A 14,073-nucleotide genomic window follows, 5' to 3' on the forward strand; every position below is an offset into this window, starting at 1 on the left:
TACACTCCATACAAATACTTTCAGAAACGACTTCCTGACACTTAAATCTATACTCGTTGTTAACAAATTTCTCTTCTTCAGAAACGCTTTCCTTGCCATTGCCAGTCTACATTTTATATCCTCTCTACTTTGACCATCATCAGTTATTTTGCTCCCCAAATAGCAAAACTCCTTTACTACTTTAAGTGTCTCATTTCCTAACCTAATTCCCTCAGCATCACTCGACTTAATTCGACTACATTCCATTATCCTTGTTTTGCTTTTGTTGATGTTCATCTTATATCTTCCTTTCAAGACACTGCCCATTCCGTTCAACTGCTCTTCCAAGTCCTTTGCTGTCTCTGACAGAATTACAATGTCATTGGCGAACCTCAACATTTTTATTTCTTCTCCATGGATTTTAATACCTACTCCAAACTTTTCTTTTGTTTCCTTTCTTTCTTCTTGAAGTCTGAGGGTATTTCACCTGTCTCATACATCTTGCTCACCAGATGGTAAAGTTTTGTCAAGACTGGCTCTCCCAATGCCGTCAGTAGTTCTAATGGAATGTTGTCTACTCCCGGGGCCTTGTTTCGACTCAGGTCTTTCAGTGCTCTGTCAAACTCTTCACGCAGTATCATATCTCCCATTTCATCTTCATCTACATCCTCTTACATTTCGATAATATTGTCCTCAAGTACATCGCCCTTGTATAGACCCTCTATATACTCCTTCCACCTTTCTGCTTTCCCTTCTTTGCTTAGAACTGGGTTCCCATCTGAGCTCTTGATATTCATACAAGTGGTTCTCTTTTCTCCAAAGGTCTCTTTAATTTTCCTGTAGGCAGCATCTATCTTACCCCTAGTGAGATAAGCCTCTAAATTCTTACATTTGTCCTCTAGCCAGCCCTGCTAAGCCATTTTGCACTTCCTGTCGATCTCATTTTTGAGATGTTTGTATTCCTTTTTGCCTGCTTCATTTACTGCGTTTTTATGTTTTCTCCTTTCATCAATTAAATTCAATATTTCTTCTGTTACCCAAGGATTTCTACTAGTACTTGTCTTTTTACCTACTTGATCTTCTGCTGCCTTCACTACTTCATCCCTCAAAGCTATCCATTCTTCTTATACTGTATTTCTTTCCCCCATTCCTGTCAATTGTTTCCTTATGCTCTCCCTGAAACTCTCTACAACCTCTGGTTCTTTCAGTTTATCCAGGTCCCATCTCCTTAAATTCCCACGTTTTTGCAGTTTCTTCAGTTTTAATCTACAGTTCATAACCAATAGATTGTGGTCAGAGTCCACATCTGCCCCAGGAAATGTCTTACAATTTAAAACCTGGTTCCTAAATCTCTGTCTTACCATTATATAATCTATCTGATACCTTCTAGTATCTCCAGGATTCTTCCATGTATACAACCTCCTTTTATGATTCTTGAACCAAGTGTTACCTATGATTAAGTTATGCACTGTGCAAAATTCTACCAGACGGTTTCCTCTTTCATTTCTCTTCCCCAATCCATATTCACCCACTATGTTTCCTTCTCTCCCTTTTCCTACTCTCGAATTCCAGTCACCCATGACTATTAAATTTTCGTCTCCCTTCACTACCTAAATAATTTCTTTTATCTCATCATACATTTCATCAATTTCGTCATCATCTGCAGAGTCAGTTGGCATATAAACTTGAACTACCGTAGTAGGCATGGGCTTCGTGTCTATCTTTGCCACAATAATGCGTTCACTATGCTGTTTGTAGTAGCTTACCCGCACTCCTATTTTTTTATTCATTATTAAACCTACTCCTGCACTACCCCTATTTGATTTTGTATTTATAACCCTGTATTCACCTGACCAAAAGTCTTGTTCCTCCTGCCACCGAACTTCACTAATTCCCACTATATCTAACTTTAACCTATCCATTTCCCTTTTTAAATTTTCTAACCTACCTATCCGGTATGGGATCTGACATTCCACACTTCGATCTGTAGAACGCCAGTTTTCTTTCTCCTGATAATGACATCCTCTTGAGTAGTCCCTGCCCGGAGATCCGAATGGGGGACTATTTTACCTCTGGAATATTTTACCCAAGAGGACGCCATCATCATTTAATCATACAGTAAAGCTACATGCCCTTGGGAAAAATTACGGCTGTAGTTTCCCCTTACTTTCAGCCGTTCGCAGTACCAGCACAGCAAGGCCGTTTTGGTTATTGTTACAAGGCCAGATACGTCAATCATCCAGACTGTTGCCCCTGCAACTACTGAAAAGGCTGCTGATCCTCTTCAAGAACCACACGTTTGTCTGGCCTCTCAACAGATACCCCTCCGTTGTGGTTGCACCTAGGGTACGGCCATCTGTATCGTTGAGGCACGCAAGCCTACCCACCAATGGCAAGGTCCATGGTTCATGGAGGTAGGTTCTGTCAGTAGTTTCACAAATCTAATTATGGACAAGAAACTACAGTGAAAGACTTTTTCTTTCCTTTTTTATTTATACAAATATCTTACATATGAAGTTTTAGTTTAAATTACATTCTTATACGCTACATTTGATATCTGGTTGTGTGGCGCCTACAAATATATATACTTTCTGCTTGTCCAAGACATGAAAACGCAATATAGTGCTGACTCTTTTAATTTTATCGATGAATTTGGCTTACTTTTGCCTGAACACTGCTCAGTTATTTCGTGTCGGCCAGATAGTGTTTGCCTATGTTGTAACTCATCTTTCACCTCCTTCCACGATGAATTACTCGTAAATGTTATAAACAAACGGAGATGGCCTTGTTTCCTGACAAAAGTCATAGCATCTTGTGCATACTCGTGCATATGTGTGGGACTGTCGGTGAACATAGAAGGCAAACTTACTAATCCCCCTAGATTTTCAATATTTGCGTCATTCGCTAGCCCATCCCATAAATGAATACATTCATCGCAGCTTTTCTGTTGACGAAGGTAGAGCAACCTATCTGATTCTATTTTTGCATACATATCGACAATAAACTGGTGAAACAATGTATTCTTTTTGTGTGTCCGTTATATGCTATTCATAAAACATTTCTGAAGTGACTTTTTTACTTGTTGGACCACCTGATTACAGGTAAACTTGGTGTCGATATGCTGCACTGTAGTGCTCCTTCCTGTTTCGCTGTGTCACAATATCACAATAACTAAATTCACTGCCCACAATTTTACAGACAGTTCGTTTGATTAAGGTGCATTGAACCATTTTCCATTCTCGAATCTTAGTCTCTTATCACCTAGAATTACTATTTTGCAATTATCTGCTGCCATTTTTTGATTGGGTCTTTAAACATTCACACCAATTCATTATTTTTATGTAGGAAACGTTGTTGATCCTGAATTACATCTCGATGCAATCCAGTGATGTTCACAGAACACTGATCGGCTTCATCATCTTCATTTCCAATAAAGTAAACTTGTAAAAGCCTTGGCGTTACGCTTGGAAATGTTAACAACGTCTCACTTCTATGATGCACTTGTCGTTCGATTCTGAAAAACAGATTAAATCCTTCGCCCTCGGTTTTGCTGTTGCTCCAAATGACGTTTTGGAAGCGGGAGTAATAGTGTCTTTTTTCCTCCTTCGATATCAGCGTTTAGCCTTTCATATATTCAAAGAATTCAGGTGGAAGCTATTAGTGCCAGCTATGTAATTTTATCATTTGAGCATGTACTTGGTGTTTCTCCTTTAATTTTTTTTTGCCTTACAGTATTTACGTAATTTATCGATTCCCCCAGTTGCTATAATTGGACATTCATTATATTTTATAGTTGGACTGTAATGAAGTGCCTCATTTTTTTAAGACAGTGACATCCTTACCTCCTTGTGCATTGGGATTTGAAGATGTCTTGAATAATTGTGCTGCTATATTCTGTTCATCACTTTTAATGATATCCTATCTGTTTCCTGTTTTTCAATATAACTGCTTTCTTCTCCGACCTGTCTCAAATAATATTTTCACGTTGCTATTCTGTTAGTTTATTTCTTCTTTACTGAAAAATTTTGTCATAACGCTGCTAGGCATGCTTCTCTTTCTTTATTGGTTTCATTGTTTCCTGCCCACTTTTGTCTTTTCGACCTTACACGAGCTCATGAAAAGTTGTTTTTACCTTTGGGCATTTTCCTCCAATATAGTTTCACGCCCTTTATTATTAGACACAGATATTAATTACTCCTCCTTTAGATGTTGAACAGATACTGAATTACAGTTTTCATGACCAGTTTTTCCTTTGTTATCTTTTTCCTGTGAATATATACTGAGAAGTCTAGGCAGAGCTCACCCCACACAATTTCTGTTGTTAGCACCTAGTCTTAATTAGTTAGCATTACAATTTTTGCCACCCACAATCTCCTACTTCCATCCACCGTGTCCAAAACACCATAATGCACAATGTGAGGATTGAGGCTACTCCCATGCATAAATGCCATTGGTTTGCAGTAAATAATTAGCTAAAAAGTGAAATATATGGAGAAATGTCGCATTTATTTATATTCATTTATCCTTAACTATATTGAAGACCTTTTATCAGTGGTTTTGCCAGATGGTAAATTTCTATTGATTGTAGACAATTTGAGTGTTGCTATAAATTATGTAATATAGTATTAGTAAAGGGTGTTAATGAAATTTTCATGAATATTTATAAATTTTTTGTCATATGACCATCATCATTAAACTTAGACATGACTTTCTTTATGCTGTTCGTGGACTGTAAAACTGCATCCCACCCAGACGCACTGGCCTGAGCAGCACTGCGCTGTGCACGAATGTGCGATGTAGGGCAGTGCAGAGGGTCGCAGAACAGGGTAGAAAGGAGCAGAGTGTTCGTAGGGGTGCAACAATGCTTCAGTGTGCACATTCATGTGCATCAACAATAATGGAAAACAAGAAACGTCATTCAAACAGATTTGCGAACAAACGAACTGTTTGCTTTGATGTACTGACACACTGCAGAACTTGTTCATTGTTGTGCAGAGCATCACAGTTTGCTCTCCGCATTGGCCATTCCACATTGCACAGAACATCCTCTCTTAGGTTTGTGCAGCAGAGAGCAGCTGGTATGTACGCAGTTTAAGAAGTTTCAACCTGCAGTATGCGTAAAGTATGGGAAAAGACTAATACAATTTAAGTCTTGTAATAATAATTTCATAATATATTCACTATGAATGAGCACACCATAGAACTTATGAAACATAAATAAGCCATTATTTGCAGTGTGAATGCTGTAACAGAAAAATAAAAAAAGCTGACTATTCCACTTACTTCCATTCCATAGTGTCATATGTTATCATATTGTGGATCAATCACTCAAATCATATTAGAGCTTTCTTCACCAACAATTGAATATCATGACTTATTTGCACTGTGAATCCAACATCAAACAAAAGATTATAATTGAAAAATCAATCAGTGATTTTCATTATATTTATTGCTCACTTTAATTTACTGTAATTATATCTCCCCTTTCACAACCAACACTTACAAGACTTACAACCATTTACTTTGTCAAAATGGCGTCTGTCATTATGATAAACAGTTTGCCACAAAAAATAGAAAATTAAGGTACAGTTATGTACACTCTTAAAGATACCCAGGAGGTGGTTTGATAAGGATTAATTTCTCCTAAATTAGAGGTTTCTAGAATTAAGAATGTATCAAAAGTGACCTGATATCACAAATGTTTGTCATGAATAGAGGAACACCGTAAAGAAGAAATAAGGATATCTGAAGCTACAAAATAATTAAGAATAAATTACATTCCAGTCCCTTCATTAAAAATGACTGTACCTGGGAAAGGAATGAACAATTTTGTTACTATTATCTTTGATCACTTTGACACTTGATTGTGTTGCTGGTGGTTCCACCTCAGAAATGCTTAAGTTGTATAGTCTGTAAACTCAAGAGCGAGTAGCGCTTTTGGTGGGACAAGGACCCTGCCACTGGCCAAAAGGGCCACCGAAAATCAGTTGCCCATCAACTGTCTAGTGGTGTAGATCGGCGTGCAGTGATATATGACGATTTTGTTCGTGGGGTATTAGTCACAGCATCAGTCAGTTTACTTTGTATGCTTACTGATATACTTCGGTATCTGGTAAAGATGGATAATTGCCCTAGCTTGCAAAAAAAATGTACAGAATACGAAGAAGAGAAGGTATTTGCGTTCAATCGTCTCTAATGTTATTGCAGCGTGTGTTAAAGAAGTGACACAAAAAGAACTGCTGGCAATATTATCAGTCCCAATCATAGGTCTGCAATTTATGCAAACAATAGGATGCATAAAAAAAAGAATGTGAAAGTAAACCACGTGGTTTACTGGACTCGCCACGAAGACAACCTAATAATTCTGGGAGGAAACCCAATGTTATAGACAGTTTCACAAAATTGGTCATTCAACAAATGGTGAAGGGCTTTAACATCAACCAAAAACTAGACCCCACATTACGCAAATGTGTTACTGTCATAAAACAAAATATTCATTTTCCTTGGAAGGAAGATGTTTTACACAAGAGACTGTGTGAAACGGGATTTACCTGAAAAAGATCTGTAAATATACGAAAGATCCTGGTAGAGAGAACAGATATAATTGGCTGGTGATGTACATACATGATCCTCATGAGGAAATCAAGGGAACGAGACAGAAACTTCTTTTATATTGATGAAACTTGGGTGGAAATGAACATTACTTGTAAAAAATGTTGGCAGCATCCTGGTATTGATGGTATTATGGAGAATGTAGGCAGAGTGGGGACTCACTAGCTTGCTCCTGAGTTTAACGACAGACTATAAGGAACTGATGGTTTTGAAAACAACTGGTTTGAATCAGACGTAACACAAAAAAAGGCAAAGAGTTGTCCGGATAAATGCATCATTGCTAAAAGCCGAATGTTCTTTGGTGACTGTGAAGACTCAACAAGAGTTCCACTGTGTTCAGTGTTGGATTTAATTCTGTTCCTCATGCTTCTAAATGTGAATAATTAGTTCTGTTAGAGAGATAGCTACAGGTTAACAAAATTATTCTGTAAAAATGAAATCTGCTTTACTTAAAAAAGAAGGCCACACAGAATATTCCGTTCTGTAAGCAGATAAAATATCTCGAACAATTAATGCAGCACATGAACAGTAGACTGTAAATGGAGTGGAATATTCCGAATTTTTGAGTGTACAGTTTGATGAAATTGGAACTGGAAGAAACATTTCAGTGATCTGCTCAAAACATTAAATTCAGTGACTTATATTCTTTGCAAAATGGATAGTTTTGTAAGCAAACAAAAGTAATACTCTAACATATATTGCTTACTTGTAATCATTAATTTCTTATGGGACACTTTTTGGGTGTAATTCATCATTTAAAAATAAATTGTTGTCAGCAGTAAAACGAGTATTGACAATAAGATATGGCATTTAGCCTAATTCACATTGTACAACCTTACTTCAAGCAGTTAAGCATTTTAACTATTTCTCCACTGTATTTATATTTGTAAATGTATTTGTCATAAATAATCCATCACAGTTTGAGAAGCATACTGCTATCACAGTTACAACATTAAAAGAAAAAATTACCGTAATTATTTGTTACTAAAGCTGTCAGTGGCTCAGAAAGGAGTTCAATAGCCAGCCACGGGTGTCTTTGACCAGTTGCACTGTAACAATATGCATGGCAGCAGCAGAGTTAATTTTAAATCTAGCCTAAGATCCTTTCTCGTAGATAACATCCTGTATACACGAATATTTAATTTAAAATTAATAGCCTGTATGGCAAGAAAAGAAAACTTGTTTTAACTATATTGCTAGTCAAATGAGTACCTTGTATAAAAGAATAACTCGTTCATCCTAATTAAATTAAGCTTGGAAATGGACAGCATGTTACCGTACTCAAAGAAATCGTGTATTTGTAACCAGTGAAATAATTTGTTCAATATTATTTCAACAAATTCGTGCAGGTTACCTTTAAAACATGTTATGTGTTATATGTTCCTTATTTGAGGACATCAAATGCTTGACAAATAACAAAAATGAATTTGGAAAGAGTCTGCAGAAGCTTTTACTGAGGAAAATTTGTTATTTAGAAACCTGCTGTTTGTGTAGTGGAAGAAAATTGATCTGGTAGCGGTATGTTCTATTATTATTAAACTCAATTCTTATGCTTGTCTAAATTAATATGTAAACTATCAGCAGACGAGTCTTTCGCATTGTTAAATATATTGCACTGGTAGGCTAATCATATCTTTTGGTTCTCACCCAGGACATATTACCATAATTTTTTAGTCCAACTCAAGAACATATTTTTGAAATTTGGTTAGTTGAAAGTCTTAAGGGTTTGCCAGAATATCAAAATTTATTTGTTCATTTATATTTTTTTGCTAGGCATAAGTTCTTTCAGAAATTTTTTTTTGTTTTAATTAGATCGCAAAATTCCCTACAAGACAATTTTGAATTAATTTTAACATATAGGGGATCCTTAACAGCATATACTGGCAGCTGCGCCTTTTCTCAGAACAAATGTTCCCTATAATTGAAAAAAAATCTTTCAGCTGGAGCAAATGTCCCAAGCAAAGTCATTACAAACTCAGCTACTTTATAAATATTGAAACATGAAACATCAGTCTTTTGAAACGCCTAAAAAATGGCTTTCTATTCCTTTTCAGTAGTATCTAGTACTTTTTCAGAACTTGAACAACAACTTATGTTTATCGAATAGGACATAAGTATTTGTGGAATATTTTATAATTTCATTAAGAGCTTGTACATTCTCTTCTTCGTCAAACCAGGTAATTTCAGTTCGTAAATCGACATCAGCTCAAAGATTTGCCGAGAGAGGCACGGCTTTAAGAGAATGTCCAGCTACATCTGGTAGAACATATGGGTCTAAGATTGAAAAAAAAAAATCCTCGGCAGTCATAGATTTGTCAAACACCGGAGATTTTTGCATTCCTGGACGTTACCCCGAGCAGCACTAAGAAACCAGGACTCCTGAGCAAATACCGGATGTATGATAAGCCCACTTATTGGTGCGGCATGTAACATGACAATTAAATGAAGTGTAGTTCCAGATAAAGTCTTCTTTCAGTATAGCAGTACTCAGAGTAGAGAATAATAAAAAAGTGACAACCTCTGCCACGTTATAATATATCGTATTATACACTCCTGGAAATTGAAATAAGAACACCGTGAATTCATTGTCCCAGGAAGGGGAAACTTTATTGACACATTCCTGGGGTCAGATACATCACATGATCACACTGACAGAACCACAGGCACATAGACACAGGCAACAGAGCATGCACAATGTCGGCACTAGTACAGTGTCTATCCACCTTTCGCAGCAATGCAGGCTGCTATTCTCCCATGGAGACCATCGTAGAGATGCTGGATGTAGTCCTGTGGAACGGCTTGCCATGCCATTTCCACCTGGCGCCTCAGTTGGACCAGCGTTCGTGCTGGACGTGCAGACCGCGTGAGACGACGCTTCATCCAGTCCCAAACATGCTCAATGGGGGACAGATCCGGAGATCTTGCTGGCCAGGGTAGTTGACTTACACCTTCTAGAGCACGTTGGGTGGCACGGGATACATGCGGACGTGCATTGTCCTGTTGGAACAGCAAGTTCCCTTGCCGGTCTAGGAATGGTAGAACAATGGGTCCGATGACGGTTTGGATGTACCGTGCACTATTCAGTGTCCCCTCGACGATCACCAGAGGTGTACGGCCAGTGTAGGAGATCGCTCCCCACACCATGATGCCGGGTGTTGGCCCTGTGTGCCTCGGTCGTATGCAGTCCTGATTGTAGCGCTCACCTGCACGGCGCCAAACACGCATACGACCATCATTGGCACCAAGGCAGAAGCGACTCTCATCGCTGAAGACGACACGTCTCCATTCGTCCCTCCATTCACGCCTGTCGCGACACCACTGGAGGCGGGCTGCACGATGTTGGGGCGTGAGCGGAAGACGGCCTAACGGTGTGCGGGACCGTAGCCCAGCTTCATGGAGACGGTTGCGAATGGTCCTCGCCTATACCCCAGGAGCAACAGTGTCCCTAATTTGCTGGGAAGAGGCGGTGCGGTCCGCTACGGCACTACGTAGGATCCTACGGTCTTGGCGTGCATCCGTGCGTCGCTGCGGTCCGGTCCCTGGTCGACGGGCACGTGCACCTTCCGCCGACCACTGGCGACAACATCGATGTACTGTGGAGACCTCACGCCCCACGTGTTGAGCAATTCGGCGGTACGTCCACCCGGCCTCCCGCATGCCCACTATACGCCCTCGCTCAAAGTCCGTCAACTGCACATACGGTTCACGTCCACGCTGTCGCGGCATGCTACCAGTGTTAAAGACTGCGATGGAGCTCCGTATGCCACGGCAAACTGGCTGACACTGACGGCGGCGGTGCACAAATGCTGCGCAGCTAGCGCCATTCGACGGCCAACACCGCGGTTCCTGGTGTGTCCGCTGTGCCGTGCGTGTGATCATTGCTTGTACAGCCCTCTCGCAGTGTCCGGAGCAAGTATGGTGGGTCTGACACACCGGTGTCAATGTGTTCTTTTTTCCATTTCCAGGAGTGTATATGGTAACAATGTAATGCTTTTTGCTGGAAAACCACACACCCAAGATCGCTAGTGGATAATGCCGGGCCGGCTCAGTTTGGAACCGTGCGACCGCTACGGTCGCAGGTTCGAATCCTAGGACGGGCATGGATGTGTGTGATGTCCTTAGGTTAGTTAGGTTTAAGTAGTTCTAAGTTCTAGAGGACTGATGACCTCAGGAGTTAAGTCCCATAGTGCTCATAACCATTTGATAATGCCGGATGTCTAACCATTTTTCTGAATTAAACATCTCATTCATCATGAGGAGATCCTGACTCAATTTCTCACACAGGGAGATGGGTAGACAAACAGGTCACAGAGGCTTGTTAGCATGGTCGTGGTCCTAGAAACATTTGCAAGTGTGTATGGTGTTGAGTGAAAAGCGTTGAGGGACAATGTGAACAGTTGCAATTATTTTTCATATAACACAGCTGACTTGTTCCAGTTAAAACTTAGATGTAAATTAGTAAGGTAGTTAATTTGTTGAAACACTGGCTTCAGATTTCGGAGAATTGATGCTCATGTCTTTCTGGACATCTTGAGTTTTAGGTTGTTAATTCACTTCAGGAAAAAGCCAGGATAAGTCCTTCATCAAGGACGCATCCGACTATCACTAAAAGCTAATATAGTTCCTAAATACGGATGCTTTTGGTCTCTGTTTGTGCGAAACATACGATAATGAAATGTGATAGAGCAAGTTATCAAAATTTTCGTAAAACAAAAATAAAATAAATAGTTTATAAATTGATTTCTGTTACAGGTGTTATGACGTATTCTTTGGGAATACTGCTTTTCCATATTCGTACACATATTGTACACGGTTCGTCCCCATAATATGAAATAATATTTACATTTACAGAGATAATGAGACGCTTCGGAATTTAAATAGGAGAAGTAAATGAAGTTCGTATTGTAGACTACAGTTGGCAGCAGTTCGCGAAAACACTTTAGGCGGCATATCCGAAGTGATGTTGTGATTCTAGTTTTCAAGTGTAAAAAGTAACAAGTTTTTATTAAATGAGGTGTGATAGTAAGTTGTTCGTCTGCATGACTTCTTGTTTGAGGGGAAGACGTGTTATTTCCGTAATTATGTAAGTTGTTTATCACATTTGTATGGGAGTGCGTGCTTGCAGTATATTCCCTACTGTAATGAAAAGACCAACCAAGAGCGATGTTATTTCTAAATTTGAGATGTTCACATGTTTTTTTTAGATGCCCATACCAGTTTTGAAGTTTCACATTTGGGAGCAACATCTAAGTAACATGGTACTTAATTGTAAAAGTATGTAGATCAGATATTTGAGTGTCGTTGCATCGTTGTCATTGTTTTGAAACTTACCATGGACAGTACAAATCAAATTAATATTCAACTTCTTAATTACATGGAACCCTATAAAACTTTGTGCTTGATGATACACGAAAAGAGAGGGAAAACAGCACCATGTCAGGCCACGAATGTGTGTTTGTAGGGTGGCCCAACAGAAAGTTGTTGCATGTTATTTAAACCTCTACTTTTACCAAATGTAATCTGTGGGTGTCTCAGAAGCCATACATGAGCAACTAGGACGCATTTAATAACTTCTTGACATTACCTTTTCTATGACATTTAATTCCATCCCTAAAAGTCATTTATACTCAAACTAGAGTGTGACTGAAGTTATATTGAAAAGATATGCTCCTTTGTGTTAGCAGTTGGAAATCATCTCACATCCATTTGACACATCTAAGGCAGAAATGTTGTTATCCCACTGGAATAGTTAGATGGTTGGTTAGTTTTGTGTTCCATGGTTTATTTTATATGATACATCTTAATGATATGGAATGGGTCATCTTACATTCACATCGCATATTATTTTGTAAATATGGCTATATGCTGAACATTTGTAAGATTTGTTTTGTTATATATACAGATCAGAATTAGCAAGCGTAATTCCTACCGACCGCCTTTTATACATTACAGTAATAGAAATTCTTCTGTGGAATACAAGGAGCTGTCAAGGAGAGACCTTTTCAGTTTGTTTTCAAACTTTACTTTGCTGTCTGTCTGGCTTAAGTAATAAAACATTTTAGTTGTTGCATTGTGCACCTCTTTTGTGCTAAAGACTACCTGAATGTAGGATAATGAATGTCATTTCTCGTTCTGTTACTGTAATTATGTATGGCACTGTTCCTTTTGAACTGCAGTGGGCTATATACTAGAAACTTCAGGGGGGAATAAATACACCATGAAGCAGCAGTCAAAATGCCCAACTTCTTAAACAGATGTTTACAGGATGATCATGGGTGAGCACCACACATTATTTTTACTCCACATTTTGACTAGCGAAGACTTTCGTGTGACATGAAAGTATGTAAAACACGTTAGTGTACGGATTTCTCACTGCGCAAGATTTGCAGTGTGATTCAAAGTGCAAAAGTGGCTGACCTAAGTTGTGTTAAGAGTTCCAAAATTTGCTTTTTCCTGTTCAAATTTTCATCAGTGTGGAAACTTAAGAGTTTTGAATTTTCCACTGTATTCATGTTTTCCTCGCCATGTGTTTCACTTATTATTGGTGTAGAATCTCTAGATGTGCAGAACTATTCCAATTGCTGTATAGTAAATGGGATGTCATTTACACATGAGGAACAATAGTGGACCTAAGATTGAGCATTGGGGGGGGGGGGGGGGGGCGGCATACCTGATTTCTCCCCAGTCAGAATTACATCCCCAGATTGTGTTAGTTCAGTTACCAAGTACAACTCGCTGCACACTTTTGGTTAAATATGACATTAGTTGGCTGTACCATCAACCCCACATAACTTTAGTTAACTAGGAGAATACTGTGTCATTCATATAGGCCTAGTCAAATGCCTCATATAGGTCGCAGAAAATAGCAGCCATTTCTATTTTATTTAGTGAATGTAAAGTGTGGTGGGTGAACTTGTTAATGACATTCTCAGTAGGGCAACTCTTCTGAAATCCCTCACTCCTGTCACCTTTCTTGGAGGGGTTTGATAATAGCTCCAAGTTAGTGATGTAATACATATTTCAGATAAGACAAGACGTACTATATGGAAAAAAAAATCTTTAACACTCTATTGAAAACCCCATCAAACCCAGATGTGCTTTTGTTTTTGAGTGAATGTATAATTTCATAAGGAGAAGTTGGTGATAAATTCGTATAATTGAATTTTATGAGAGTTGCTTTTTCAACAGAATGCTGTGAGTTCTCTCTTTATTTTCTACTATATTTAAGAAATTATAATTAAATATATTTCCTACCAGTGACTCACCATTTATATTTCTCCCCGTGTAATCTCTTGTAAATCATTCATGAAAAAATTTAATCTGATTTCCACTGTAAGACACTGCAGACAATTCCAGGAAAACAAGGACATTGCAATGAAGATGCAATTATTGACATATAGTTCCCAAAATTGGGCAAAATAAAACTAAAAGTATATATTTTATTATGTAATTATCATTTTACAAAACTTTCATTGTAGAACA

At 38.6% G+C, this 14,073-nt stretch overlaps 1 protein-coding gene across 7 annotated transcripts in view; it reads left to right on the top strand.

Moving 5' to 3' along the window:
• Window positions 1–11,442: 11,442 nt before the first annotated feature.
• The window catches only part of LOC126298999 (uncharacterized), a 222,554-nt gene continuing 219,923 nt past the window's right edge, over window positions 11,443–14,073 (top strand). For 2 of the 7 annotated variants that reach the window (XM_049990631.1, XM_049990625.1), the window contains exon 1: window positions 11,496–11,613. The gene's annotated coding sequence lies outside the window, so the exon portion shown is untranslated. Of the gene's footprint in view, window positions 11,675–11,795; window positions 11,850–14,073 lie in introns of all 7 variants that reach the window. The other 5 variants (XM_049990629.1, XM_049990627.1, XM_049990628.1 and 2 more) reach the window with 4 other exon arrangements.

Source organism: Schistocerca gregaria, chromosome X, assembly GCF_023897955.1.
Source record: "Schistocerca gregaria isolate iqSchGreg1 chromosome X, iqSchGreg1.2, whole genome shotgun sequence".
Lineage (NCBI taxonomy): Eukaryota > Metazoa > Arthropoda > Insecta > Orthoptera > Acrididae > Schistocerca > Schistocerca gregaria.